The sequence below is a fragment of the Pseudopodoces humilis genome, chromosome 2 (genome assembly GCF_049639895.1).
Source record: "Pseudopodoces humilis isolate 2021_Gansu_Grassland_sample_001 chromosome 2, ASM4963989v1, whole genome shotgun sequence".
NCBI classification, from domain to species: Eukaryota; Metazoa; Chordata; class Aves; order Passeriformes; family Paridae; genus Pseudopodoces; species Pseudopodoces humilis.
The window spans coordinates 57,978,801-57,993,934 of NC_142201.1; positions in this window are offsets into that span (position 1 = coordinate 57,978,801).

Here is a 15,134-nt window from a genome sequence, read left to right on the forward strand (position 1 = left end):
TCTGTTCAAATAAATAGAGGTTATGTAAGGGAAAAAAATACAATTTAGTGTCCTTTACAGAGGCATCTCTTAATAAAAAACAATGGGTATTTTGCAAACCAGCATGCTACTTAAGCAATGTTGGATACTAAATCCATTTGGTATCACACAGATCAAACATGGGTGATTAATTACAGACCTAATAGGAAAAGTAAACAATCCATCCTCATTGCAGAACAGTAAGCATATATCTTCCTAATCACAGTGGGATTATAACATCCTGCTCTCCACAGGTGTGTAACTTGGTGTCACCAGCATCTGCCATGAATCATATAGAGTTATTATTCTCATTTTACAGTAAATAGAGATGAAAACAAGTATACCTATTCTATTTCTGATTGCACTAAAAGAAAAAAAAAATAGGTATGCACAATTTGGACTGTAATATTTCTTTTTTGTTTTCTCATTTGGCAATGTTTTTTCCAGCTATTATCATCATTATGCAGCACATAAATTCGCTTATCACTGGCACCTAAGCTTATTAACTAAACAGCAATTATACTGCTATTGACGGACTACAGCAGAGCACACAGGTATCACATTTTCTTTTCTTACTCTGCTGTGGTATTTTTGTTAAGAACATGACGTAAATAAAGTACATTTCACCTAAAAAATACAAACTTCAAAGTTTTGCTCTGAACTGTTGTTTTTTTTCTGTTTTGTTGGGCTTTTTTAGCTTGAAAGCTGGCTTTTTTTCCCAAAGATTTGTAACCATTTTTACTTTACCCTGATAAATGTCACTGCTAGACGCCAAATTGGAAGTTATGTTCTGCTGTAAGCACTCTGTATGCATTATAAACTAGAAGAAAACTTAAGTTACTTGGAATCCAGTCTATCTCTTCCATCATTACCACACTGCCATATTTTCTGCATTTTTCTGGAAGAAAACACACCATGTTGGGTCTGACAGTGAGGGAGGGGAAGGTATTGCAGCTCCATGTCCCCATGCCACCGCAGGCGAACACTGTTCCCAGTAAATATACACACACACACACACACACACACACACACACAGAATATTAATTTGGGCTTCCCCACCTGCCTTTGTCTCTCTCAGCTACTTTGTAGGTATGTGCTTGAGCTTTTATGACAAAACAGATCTGTTCTATCCCTGTATTATGTTTAAGGAATTTTAAAATCTGGATCCATCCAATGCAAGGCAATTGGTTTGTGACCTGGTTGGAAACTTATACACTAGGCAATGTATTTTGTGCTATTTTTGGTGAGTCAGTGAATCAGAGCCCAATCCAAAATTCAATAAAATGTGTGGAAATGTCTTCTTAATTCTGTACTTAAACTGTTTGTGTCTTCAAAATAAACCTTTGTAGGGCTGGAGATCTTGTCAGCTTGTCTGTAATTTATAACAAAAGTGTTTAGTAACTGACTCAGAGGAAAACAAATTCATGTGCTGATTCAGGTAAAAGAAGTGGCAAATGCCAAATCCACCCACTTTAATAAAGGGAAACCAGCGTTCAGTTAGGGTTAGCTGGTTATGATCTGCAGGTTCTGCTCAAACTGCAATTATTGTTTCATTTTGTTTCAAGTGAAAGAACATGGTGTCTAGTGGTATTTTAAAATGAATCCTTTCTGTCAGTTTTGCTCTCCCTGCTCCATAGATTCCCAATGATAGGTTGCAGTGAAGTGTAGAGAAAGGTGTATACTGTGTTTGGGAAGCAGTACTTTTTCATATAGTAAGATTCAATATTCAATATGAGGTACATGCAATGATCCAGACTCTGCAAAGCTGGTGTAACTAGAACTGCTCTTTCTTTTCCTTTCCCTTTCTCATACATAATCCAGGCCTGTGTCCCTGCATTAGCCAACTATATAATAGCACTTTGTGGAAAAGCCATGTCACTAACTGGCTGAAAATCTGATTAAGTGCAGACAGATCCTAAGGCTAGGAAGACACAAGTGTATTTTATGACTATCAGATTACAGTTTATTTGGTTCTGATGCTTTTTGCATATTACATGTTTTCTTGACCAGCAAATCTTTAACTACCTACATCATGTTGACTCAGCATTTCTAAACATATGCACAGATAAAAAGAACATCTGTTTATAGGGTTTGCTTGAATGGTGACTGAAGTTCTTATATTTATAGAATGGAGTGTCATATTCTTTTAACAAGGTTTTGATATTTAAAAGAAGGATGTTACTGCTCACCCTTTTATTTCACTGCTGATAACATAACAAAATCAAACCTTAATTGTAAGTACTTACCTTGCACAAAACAGATCAATCTGTTCCTCTAAATGTGTCACATAAGAACAGCAGCCAAGTCCAATTGATTTCAAAATTATGTGGCATAACTACTATCATAGTATTTTCCCTAAGATAGGTTCAGTCAACACATTTATTACTTTTAAAAATAAATATTCATTGGGCTAATTACCTTTTTTTTTTTCACCTTTTTTTTTTTGACTCATGCCTATTAGAAATAACCTGTATAGGTGTGATTTGGGTCCTTTAAAAAGTATAAAAATCTAAGAACATACTTTTCTTTAACTTGAGGCTTCTGTTTTTGCCTTGAATCTTCTGGGTCTGAGCTCACACTCAGCCCAACTGTCTTACTACCAGTTTTAATAGCTCCTGAAGTGTGCTACAGACTTGCAGGTGATTATATAAAAGTTAGAATAAGATGGGTTTAGAAGGATTAAGTGATTCCGTATGTTATCTCAAAGACCTGTAGTTCAAGACAGAACAGTTCAAATAATTCATTGCTTTTTTCTTTGATAAAAATGTAGGTTTTAACCTTTTGGGAAGTCTTTTTCTACAGTGTCAGCAGCAGTTCTTACCTGTCAGTTCAGCAGTACTTCACAACTACTGCAGCTCACTTGCAGTGTGAAGGGAAAAGAGAAGTGAGAATGATACTCAAGCCCTTCCAGAACCGTGAAAAATGCAAGATATGAGTGACCATATCTTGCTATGAGATATTGGAACTATAAGGTTAGTTCCAAAAAACAGTTGAATGAGGGCAGCTTCGAGGCTTCAAGGCAGAGTAGGTAATAAATAGAAAAATGATTACAAAATGAAAAAGTTCCTCTGTGATGTGAGAACTGGTTCAGGGGACATGGGCTTAATGACTTCCTCTGTCATAGACTGCCTCAGAGACTTTAGGAAAATTACCTAATCTCTTCTGAGCTGGGATATAGAGATAGTCCATTCCTCTTATTTTGATTTTTTTTTTCCTTTCCTTTCAATTTAAATTCAAAAGGAATTTTTCTCTATGATGCACCTGCAGAAGTCTTTTAGCATTGTCTCCCATAGCTTTCTTACTGACAAAGTATAGACTAGATAAATGGACAGCAGGAATCAAACAAGTGTTTTCTTGAGAACAGGTCAGGGTCTTCCCTGTGCTGGACACAGATGGTTCCAGTCCGTTGCAGCAGCTCCCCGAGGGACCCACACAGGACACGGCTGAGCCCGTCAGCAAAGGTGGTCATGCCTTTGTAATAATATATTTAAGAAGGACAAGGAAGAACTGGAGAGAGGGAAAGAGGAGGGAATTAGAGGGGAAAAATGGGGAAACGCGAAGCTCAGATGAGCAGGGCATGCTCCTTGGCAGGGCAGCCATGTCCCAGCAGGGACAGCAGCTTGTAGAGGACATCGCAGAAGAAAATTTTCCCTGTTGGGAATATGGTATGTGGATGATCCCGTACCAAAACAGTACACCTTCAAAGGATTTTTGCTCTGTAGAGGAAGAGGGAGAAAGGAGGAACAGCAGAGAAAAACTCCTACCACACAATGCCAAATGTCTCACTGAAAGGATTCAGTTTAAAGTACATTAGTAGCAAGGTGAAGGGAGAAAACCCTGGACTAAAGTCGAGCTTGGGAAAGGCAAAGGAGAGGTGTTTTTGTAAGAATGTGCTTGCTTCCTTCTTTGTTTTGTTTTGTTTTTTCCCAGTAACTTAATCAGTACTCAAATATCTATATCATATGGAAATAAGCTAAGTCAAATTTCTCAGAGTATCTACTGCCTATGTCAGTAACTTCTGTGATCTCTGCCCCATGAGCTTTCTCATTCTTCCTATTTGCCTGTCAGAGTTAATGCCGCATGTGGACAATACTCTTAATTATTGTTTATACCTGAATTTGTTTTATACATTAAACCAAAAGCATCCCAATAAGAATTATGAGTCAATAAATATAGAAAATACTTTTTATGGATGGAATCTATGTTCTTATACTGAAGATACAGGTAAAAAGCCTTGCTTGTACAGTTACTGTCTTCAGGTATGCAGATACCAAAATCAATGTATCCTGACTAGATTTCTTCTTCAATATTCATCATACAAAAAAAAGGTAGATGTTAGGCATGTAGAGCGTAAAATACTAAATTCTACAGACTTACTTCATTAATTTGTTCAGTATTATCACAGGCATTTTCTATAGCCATTCTTCTCAAAGGATCAAGCCAGCCCCTTAGACCTGATTCATTTTTCCCTATCCTCTGTAGGTTGGGTGTAAAAATAGACTTATTATTAGATTAATGGTGTAGAATCTGTTCAAATGTTACAGCTCATACCATTTAAGACTACTGAAATGCTGCAAAGATTTATAATAGCATTGTCATTTGGAAACTTGGGTTCTTAGCAGAGACCCAATATTCAGCTTCCTTGATAGTTACCCAAACTCAGTAATCTGTCCCTACTCAAGCAGAAGATGATGCACCTCTATAGATTAAATAATATTGCAAAAGCCTGCAATAAACATGCTAAGTATTAGAATAAATACACTGTTAATCTACAGTAATGAGGAATCTATCTTGTTGGTTGGGCAGGTAGGGGTTTTTTTCCTAAATCTTAAATAAAAGTTGAAATATTCCCCAGCTACACGAGAATAACACTTGGATTTATTTCAGGTCTGTTTCTCTCGCGTGTTTTCTGGTGTGTACCTTAATTTAAGCAGGTGTCTATCTGAAAAAAAAAAAAAATACCTAATTCTCTGCTCATTTTACCTGTCTAACCAGAAGTAATCTGTCAAAGAAGGTAGTTATGCCTCTTCATATTTATAGATAATTAAATCCAAATTAATTGCCTACATATTTGAATAAGAATAATTTGCACAAGTGATAGTAGAATTTATCCAGTTTTACTTTACAGGAGAATAGTTCTGACTAGGAGGAAGTCAACTTTCCACATAGTAACCCCTGTGTTATATTTTGCGTATGCAACTACAATGATGATGACAACACATCAATGTTTTGGCTATTGCCAAACAAAGCAGTATCAAGGCTTCATCTCTTTCTCATGCTGTTGACCCAGCAAGTGAGCTGGGAGTGGGAAAGAGGTTGGGCAGGTACACAGACAGCACAGCTGACCCAAATTGGCCAAAATTAATTTCAGCATATAGGCATTTGTCTTCCCAATCTGCATGCTGTGGCCCTGCTTTCCAGGAGGTGCCAAAACATCTACCTGCCAATGGAAAATAGAGAAGGAATTCCTTATTTTACTTCCCTTGGGCTTTTGTTCATTTATTAAACTCCATCCATACATTTTCAGTTTTTACTCTTCTGATATTTTTCCCTATCCTGCTGTAGGAGTGAGTGAGTGAGTGAGTGAGTGAGTGAGTGAGTGAGTGAGTGAGTGAGTGAGTGAGACACAACAAGCACCCACATCCTCGGAGTCCTTCCATGGAAAACTGAAAATACATATGACTGAGGGTGGTCCAGTGAAAAGCAGGAATTTTCCAAGGAATCATCCTAAAGGTTACATGAAGCTGTCAGGCTACCACCATAACTAGGTGGGAGGAATTTAGTGGTAGATAAGGCATAGGAGGATTTCTTCTGAGAAGAAAGAAGTAAATGAGAGCTATCATAGGGGCAAGTTTCACTGAACCACCATAATAAAAAATGAGTTGGTTTTGCACACACTATAGGGTGAAATAAAATAAAAATTTAGAATTTGTACAGCACATGCACCAGCAAAACAAGCTCTTCAAGCTGTCACCAGGCTGCCAAGAAGTGGTAGATAAACCTGGGATGTACTTTCATGTGGGGAGAAATTCTTCATGTGGATCTTGTTCTATCTGCTACTCCTGGCTTTCATATGGACAATTTCCTACCAGAAACTCAAACGAGGAAAAATGCATTTAGTAAAAAGTATTATGCTTTTTGCAACAATTTAGTCTTCTATTACCTACTTCCAATCCCAAGATAATTTCTTTTTTATAGCTGTCATACTTCCTATCTCTATCAGAAATATCAGGAAAAAGAGGAAAAAATAAAAAGAAGGAAATAAAGAACCTGCCTGGGAGTATTCTTGCCACTCTGCTTTGTATTCAAACCTTAATCAAAATGCAAAATATATCTTTCCCTTGAAAACATAAGAAGGATTACCTGCTCTCAAATGTATGGCATAAATTGGGCCAAAAATTTGGGGTTTTTTTCCTGTTTTGTACTCATTTACATTACCACTGCACCTTTTCAATAAGAATGAAGTATGTAGCCTCTGTATTTTCCCTTTAATTACTTTCTAATTTCTTGACTGCTCTGTATCTTTTTGTCTTCTGACTTCTTTCTGTGTCTCAGCATCATTTCTGCTTTTACCCTCTCTATCCCAGTTTCACCTCACTTTATATTCTCCACCCTATTTGCTCCTCTTTATTTTTAAACAACTCACTGATAGAGGTCTATAGATTTATATTCCATTCTCTCCTTCTCATTTTGGTGTTTTCTATCAGTCAGTCATCCTTTGAAGTATTCCCATGTTTGCTTAAACTCAAAAGCCAATATTATATGAGTAAATATAAAACTCTCTCTGCCTTTGTGTTATAAAGCTGCCTTTGACTTTTTTAGCTGTTTTATGTTTTGCATTTAGTTGAGATTTAGGATCTGGGAATATTTCAAGATATTTAAGATCACTGGGAATTTAGGAAAGAGAATAAAACACCTAGAAGAAAGATAAAAAAAAAAACTGAAAAAAAAATAACACCAAGGCCTGGATTCTGGGTTATGCAGAGAAAGTTTAAGAAAAATAAAGTCCTACTGAACTGAGGTCCTACATTTCCAGGGAACTCTGATTTTAGTGATTTAGATATGATTTAGTGATTTTAGATATGCATCTCCTACTTCCTACTCCTTTGTCCTGAGGCAAAACTTCTGTGTTGTGAAACACAAGGTCCGCTAAAGTAAATGAAAAAAAAAGCAGGGCATTTGAAATGTGATTCTTGTGTCACACTGGGGGCACCGTGTTTGCCAGCTGGTGGCCAGCCAGATGGATTTAGCTATTTACCCAAGCCCAAATCCTCAAAGGGTACAAATCATTAGGGCTCAATCAAAGATGAGAGCTATGATATTTTGCACCATCTGAGTAGCACTTCTCCAGGGAATTTAATCTCCCCAGAGGTGAACAAAACGTTCTGTCCACTATACCAGGTGGACCAAAGCCTGGCCTTCTGTGCCCAGCCTAAATAAGAACTATTTCAAGCTCTTATCTAGGTCTGCGTATATACACAATACATATATGTGCAAATAAATCTATTATATAGTATATGAAAAATGTACATTGATGTTTCTATAACAGATCTCAGTATTCATCATTTACAGTTAAGGTGTGCATTTCAGCCAGACATTGAAGTTGATATAATTTGGCATCTTTTTTGATCTATTCATGACTTCAGATTTTGGGGACATGCAAACTGGAATAACGTAATGTGATTGTTCAAGGCATAAACTGGGAGTTTTGTTAATCTCTGTTAATCTGACATGTTAATCACGTTTTTCATTGTGGTGCTCTGTGTTTAAATGTAAAACCAAAAAATATTCAGTCCTATTTTCATATAGTTTTTTTCTAACTGACTTCACTGTCTATTTCACTGACCTTAGACATTAGGGTTGAGAGTCAACTTCACACTATAAACACCTGGGCCAGGATTCATCTGCTGATGGCTTGCATGTACAAATAGGTTTCAAGTGTGAGTCATAGGCCCCAAGTCCACTTTTCCACTAAAAAGTGAACTTTAGTCAGTAGAGTTGAGTAGTGCCAGAGCTCTGACCAATTGTGGGTGGATATTTTCAGGTAAGCTTAGTTGTTTGGTAAACTCCAGCAAGTGAATTGAGTAAAGGCTGCCTCCAGAAGTGAGGTAGAGCATTCATATCAGGTGGGAGTTGGAGCAAGATGGTGGATTAGACTTGTGTTGAAGGAATAACATCTTATATGAGAGGCTGGTGATATTTAGGTTAAATTTGTAAGTCTTTGTTAGAGAGTCACTGGCTGAAAACTAAAGGTATCACTATGCTGGAATGTGAACCTCTACAAAGAAATGAAAAAGTAAAAATACATTATTTGTGCATATTGGAACTATCCACATTCAGTGGTTATTGATGGAAAATAAAGAGAAAGAGGAAGACAAGAAGGGCATGCAGAGTTTGTAGCATGAACTACTAAAGCTAAAGCAGCTGCAGGCTTCAGAAACTAGTTTCATTCTCTCCAACCTTTGCCTACTTTCTCCTAGAAGCCCATTCTTGCTCTGTCTTCTAGTAACAGGTGCAAATTTCAGTCTGCTGCAGTTCTGTTGCTCTAGGTGCTGCTGGTTTTCTTGCACCACTGAAAGCTTACAAACCTAACTTGAAAGCCAAGCTCTTTCAGCAAAATTCTCTGATATTCAGTTTTTTAAAGTGTCTCATATTTATATTAAATGACTAAGAAATAATCCTAAGCAACAAAAGAAACAAATCCTGTTGGAGCAAGAAAGTTATTTTTTTTAGATAGTGAAAATTATTAAAAGCTGACATATCTCAATTTGAAAAGAGAGACAATTTCAGATTTAGTCTTTGGGTAGATTTTAACTAGTCTGCTTTCAATTTCTATTACTAGGTCCAAATCTCTCCTTATCTTTATGGTTCTGCAGGAGGTAGTGTGCCTCCTGGACTCCAATTGCTCCTCTGAAAAGATACAGGTCTTACACAGCTCCAGTGAACACTTTGGACCTTAGGGTGTCTCAAAGGCATTTGATACTTCTGTGTAGAAAACAGAAAATTCTGCCTGCTTGGCTTCTTTTTCCTTTATTCTTCTTTTTCTTCCTGAATAAAGCAAGCAAAGCTTTATTTTAACAACTCTAAGCACAGCACTTGGCAAACCATTTGATCATATCCATTCAGTGTAAACCAAAAATTTCACCCCTCCATAGGGAGTGAAAACATTTATCTGAATGCTAATAGATAAATCGTAATCTTGAGGCAGGGGTTAAAAACCTTGAGCTTTGTGTTTCACTTTGTTTTGTTTCTGTCCTGAAACCTATTCTTAAACAAATCAGGCAAACAACACACCTTACCAAGCACCATGGGGAAATGAATATAGGGATTCATAAGTATTCTCCTAGTTTGTATGCATGTTTCACTGTCTGGTGGCAAAAATCAATTTGTCTCTTTAAAAAGGCCCTCTTGGGGCTAGAGGAATGCAGAGCTGTAATGGTTTACTGTCTTGAGAGCCTTTGTCTGATGACAAACAGAACTGGAATTGACAACAGAGAGTTATAGTCATGAGTAAAATTATTCACGTGTTATGGCTTTTTGCCTCACCTGGCTTTGCAAAACTGCACCTGCAAAAGTGTATCTATGTCATTCATGTAGTCACCTTGATTGTATGCTTCCCTGGTATTTACAGGCACTGACAGTGCTTACATTTTTCTATCCATTTATATGTGCTGATATCCCTATGCAAATCAAGCACACTGCTGTCTGCACAAATGTACAGGCATTGGTAGATATTCAACCATGCACAACGGAGAACCCCACTGAGAATGTTCCAACCTTTATGTCACACAGTGAAGTATATGAAAGAAAAGATGCATGTCTACACACATTTCATTACTTTACAGGCAGCATCAGAGAGTGGAGACAGCGTTAGGCACAAACTCAGAAAATACAGGTTTTATTCACTGTTCAAGCCTTGATCTGCTGTATTGCTTTAGACACATACTATTACCTGTCTGAAATGTCTCCCCATCTACAAGATCTTATTTTCTTTAATTAAAAGGTAAAAATTTGAGATATCATCCCTTTGTACTGTAAATAATGCAGAGGGCCTTCTGTCTCTTATAGTCACAAGTTATTTTTGTATTACAGTTAAGATTATTCAGTAATATAATCCCTAATTTAATGTCTATCTGCCAAATGTCAGTGGAACATTGCTAGTTGGTACAACACAAAAGTCTAGTCTAGTACCTGAGAATTTTTTAAAACATCTTGACTTTTATCTACAAATAAAGTTTATTACTTTGCAAATTTTGCACTGAAATTAACTAGGGATTCAATATATTAAACGTGGCATAGGAAATCACAGACTGTGGTAATGAAATGCTGGACTGGTCAGGAAACCTTTTGAATTCTTATTTGTTCTGATTGAAAATCTTGAAGTCACTTGTACCTTTTGTAATAGAGTTGTTGTTTAACAGAGCTGACAAATAAGTCCCACACAGCTGCTCACTCACTCCCCACCCATGTGATGGGGGAAAGAAGTGAGAGAGTAAAAGTGAGAAAGCTCATGGTTTGAGATACAGTTTAATAGATAAAGCCAAAGGCACACCCATGAGCAAAGTTAAACAAGGAATCCCTTCACCATTTCCCATGGGCAGAAAAGGTTCAGTCATCTGCAGGGAAGCAGGGCCCCATCACACATAAAAGTGACTGGAGAAGACAAATGCCTTCAGTCCAAGCACCCTCTCTTCCTTCTTCTTCCCTCCAGCTTAACAGTCTGAGCCTGATGCCCTGTAGCATGGAATGTCCCTTTGGCCAGTTCTGGTCAGCTGTCCAGGCTGTGTCCCCTCCCAGCCCCTTGTGCACCCCCAGCCCTCTCTCTGGTGGGGTGAGAGGCAGAAAAGGTCCTGGCTCAGTGTCAGCCCTGCTCAGCTGTAACAAAAACATCTCTGTGTTATCAACACTGTTTTGGTCACAAAAATGAAAACAAAAAACCCCACAAAACAAAACGAAAAAATACAAAACACAGCCCCCTGTAGCTACTATGAAGAAAATTCATTCTACGTCAACCAAAATCTGCATGAAAGTGTAAAAAAGTAAATATTTTTGAAAACAAAAGGAAAAAAAAGAAAAAATAAATTATTAAGAAAAGTTCTTCCCCCCCCCCCTTATGTATAACCAAAAGTATACCAATTCATTAAAATGGAAACTCTGAATATCAAGCCTTGTTTCATTTGAAAAATGGAGAAGGATGGTTAAAAACAAGTGAAAATATGTTTGTTCTGTATTAAGCTACTCAGGGATATAAAGATATGCCCCAAGTTTACATTATATGCAGTGATAGACTGTCAGTGTATGGATGATAAGTTCTGTTGGCATTGGATGCAGAAAAATAATTCAATACAGAGCAAGTTAGTATTGTGCATAAGGATATTCTGGATTGATTGTACAACCAGATGTTGTATGAATGCAATCAAGAAATGTTTTTTGTCACCTCTGTTCTAACAGACATGCCAGTTTCATTCCCAGTTGAGATGAAAATAAAAATCTATTGCTTACTCTATTAACAATAGACAATTTTTCTAATAATGAATAGATTTTTTCCACTCTTCTGATGAGATTGTTCAGTGCCAGATATAGCTGTGTATATTTTTTTAATTTTATTTTCTCTAGAGAGGGAGCAAAAATTTAATTCTGGTCTGAGTAGCTTATTTTGAATGCATCTGAAACAGAAGTAAACTGCTCAGTAGCATATGCCCACAGGTAATATTACAGCTCTAAGAGGAGTAAAGTCTAAACTGAAGATAAGTGAAAAAAATCAGCATCATACAAGGATATACTAATTCAATGAAAGTCACTCAGTCCAGATCAGCTAGAAGGTACCACTGGTGAGAATCAGTGATTTAAAAATATACATGTATTCACATGTGTTTTCTCTGTTTGTATACTAAACAATATGCACTGAAAGCATAATGTTTAAATCTAAAAAAAAAATGTTTAGAAACCTAGAAATACTTTTTTTTTCTAAATTATCCAGTACCACCTTCTCTAAATTTGACCTTTTATTTATGACCTCAGGCCCACTGTGGGGTTTAGAGTTCTCTCTCTTTAAAGAAGAAGCCACTTTCTTTCTTTCTTTCTTTCTTTTTATACAATGTGAGTAAACGAAAAGCATTTTACCATTACCTACAAGCATAAAAAAAGGAGACAGTTTCAGGTATTCAGGTATTCTCTTGACCCTGTAGCTTTGACTTTGCACAAAACTTTATGAACTGGCATTATGTTATTCTACATTCATTTACTGCAGAGACATTTCCTGCAAAATAAGGTTGGTCAATAAACTTCTTATGAAGGAACTGGAGAATGGAGGTTTTGTTCCACAACCCCCTCTTGCCTCCAAAAACAGTTAATTTCTTTTTTTTTTTTTCATTTAAAGACCATTCTGATCATAACCCATTGGCATCTTGCTTAATAGGCACATCCCATAGCCTGCTGGGGCAGGGTAACTTAATAGGAAAGGGAGATGCTGATGGGAAAACGTGCACAAGAGAGATGAGTTGTAAAAGTGTAATTGACGCGCACACACACAGCAAAACATCCCTGAAGATTCAGAAGACTTCTCAGTCTTGAAAACATTTACAACCAAGCACGGTGATTTATACCCCAGTTCCAGTGGATTTACTCAGGAGAGCAAGTAATATGCTCAGTAGTAATTAACAAACTTGAATTTTCTCTGTTATTTTCACTGAGTCTCACGCCTCTTCACACTGTCAAAGAAGTGTGAAAGAAGAAGGCCTGAGAATGGGATCTTATTTCATGTTTTTTCCTCAAAGACATTTTCATGCCACAAAATCCAGCTTTGGACAACAAATGTCACCAACCAAGCAGAATCAACAAACGTGTAAATCCATATGTCCCCATCTCATTTATCTCATCATGTGTGCCCTGACACTCCCCCAAATCAGCATTCATCTAAATTTGTGAATTTCAAAACTGAATTGGTGAAGCGGGCATTTTGTCTAGTTTTTTCAGTTTTCTTTTGGCCTACATTTTTCCCTCAAAAGCCATCTACACAAGGTGACAAATGTGAATTGCTGCATGAAGTCAGGTACCCAGGTGTGGTCGGCAAATTGACATTCACTAAGCGCTGGTTGGCTCTAGGATATTATAAACATCCTTCTTCTTCCAAGTTTTAAACCATCAGTTTAAGGTTCCCTATTCAAAATAGCACTCAAAGTCTTGCTGAGCTTTAAAGCTTGTGCTGAAGTTTCAGTAAATGGGACAAATGTGTACTGAAGTAATGTCTTATTTGATTTCTTAACAACAAGCCCCATTTTAGCTACTTAAATGTAAATTTAGAGCTAAAGCTGCCATATATAATGAAATAAGACAAAATTACATTTTACCTTGCAAAGGGAGTTGCATGACAGAAGACATTTAATATTGTACTATGCTTACATTCCTAGGAAAAATAAAGGAGGAAGCTTTGGCTGAATTCAGACAATATTTTATGTGCTTTTGTAACTGTAATTGTCAAGGTTTTCTTATCTGTAAATATTCGAGTTAGGACAATATAATTTGAAAAAATGTATTTTTGTACATACTTAGTTCCTTTTTTTAAAATTTACTTTACTCCCTGTCTTTTCTCAGAAATTTCATCCAACTTTACATCATAGTTTTGGCATTTTTTTAAAATTTAATTTTGTATGAGTTATAGCGCTTTCTTCTTCAATCACAGATACAGCTATGTATTACAGATAGACATGTTCGATGCTCAGGGATAGATACACATTCCAGGAGGAATCTCTACAGTACAGTTTTTGCCTTTGAGATATTTTGGGATTTAAAAAATGACATATCACAGAACTGTTAGGGTTGGAAGACACCTCTGGAAATCAACCAGTCCAAACCCCCTGCCAAGGGAAGGTCACCTAGAGCAGCTTACGCAGCCACGTGTCAGGGTCTGAATGCCTCCAACAAGGGAGAGACACCCCTGCAGCCTGCTTCAGTGCTCTCTCACCAAGTTCTTCCTCATGCTGAGGTGAAACTTCTTGTGCTTTCTTTTATGCCCATGACTACTTGTCCTGTCATTGAGCATCACTGAAAAGAGTCTGGCACCATCCTCATGGCACCCAGTTTGAGATCTTTACATGCATTGATGAGATTATAAGATATTAATTAGGCTTAAGTAACTGTCTGTTCTTTCTAAGCTAAGACAGTAACACATTTCTCCTATAATTCTCAGAGATGTTAAATATTGATAAACATATTTCCTTCAAAATGTTCACTACCTAATTTTCTCTAGAAAAATTAATTTCATTGAATCTTCAATTTTGTAAATGTCATTATTCAAAATTAGTATTGTTGGTAGAGTAAAATTAATTAAAGTTAAGTGAAGTGGTTTTCAGTAACCAGAGGTAAAATTTTGATTATCATTCAGCTCCATGCCATAATGACCTCTGATTTCATTTCTGATTCATTTGGAAGGATCCAAAATAATTTCTGGTATTTATACTCTACCAGCCAAGTACTCATGATGTTCTTTAATAAATAATCTTGGATATTTTCCTGAGAAGAAAGAAATCAGACATGGCAGGATATTTGGTTTTGGCTGATACCTCCTTCTTCCTCACAATGGATGACCCTGAAGAGACCAGCTGAAGCAGAGGTCTCATTACACCTCGGTATGTCAGAACAGCTCCGAGAGAAGGGAAAAAAATAGGCTATAAGTGTCCAGTAATTCCTGAAATTATCTTTTTCCTTTTCTTCCCTTTACTGTGCCATACTGTGTTCTGCACTGCTGCCTCCCTGACTTGCCAAAGCACTATTGCAACCCCAAGTTGTGAGTGGCTGGAACACTTGTGAAGAGGTGCAAGGAGGCAGCAGGGTAAACTGGAGCCCTGTGCAAGGCTGCTAAAGGGGGTCCCTGGCTCTCAGAGGCTGCTGTCCTTTCCACTCCTCAGCTGCTGCTGTGAAGTCCATGCCTGAGGAGACACACCCTTATGTGGAGGCCACTGATCCAAAGATTCCAGTTAGAAATGTTCAGGTGCTATTATGGGTGTATAAGGATCTTCCAGCTGTGCTGTCAGGCTGTGTTTGTTCAGTTTCACAAAGGCCCCCATCACCACAAAGGTTTTACAAAGTGCCATTTAGGTCAAACTGCATCAGGTTAC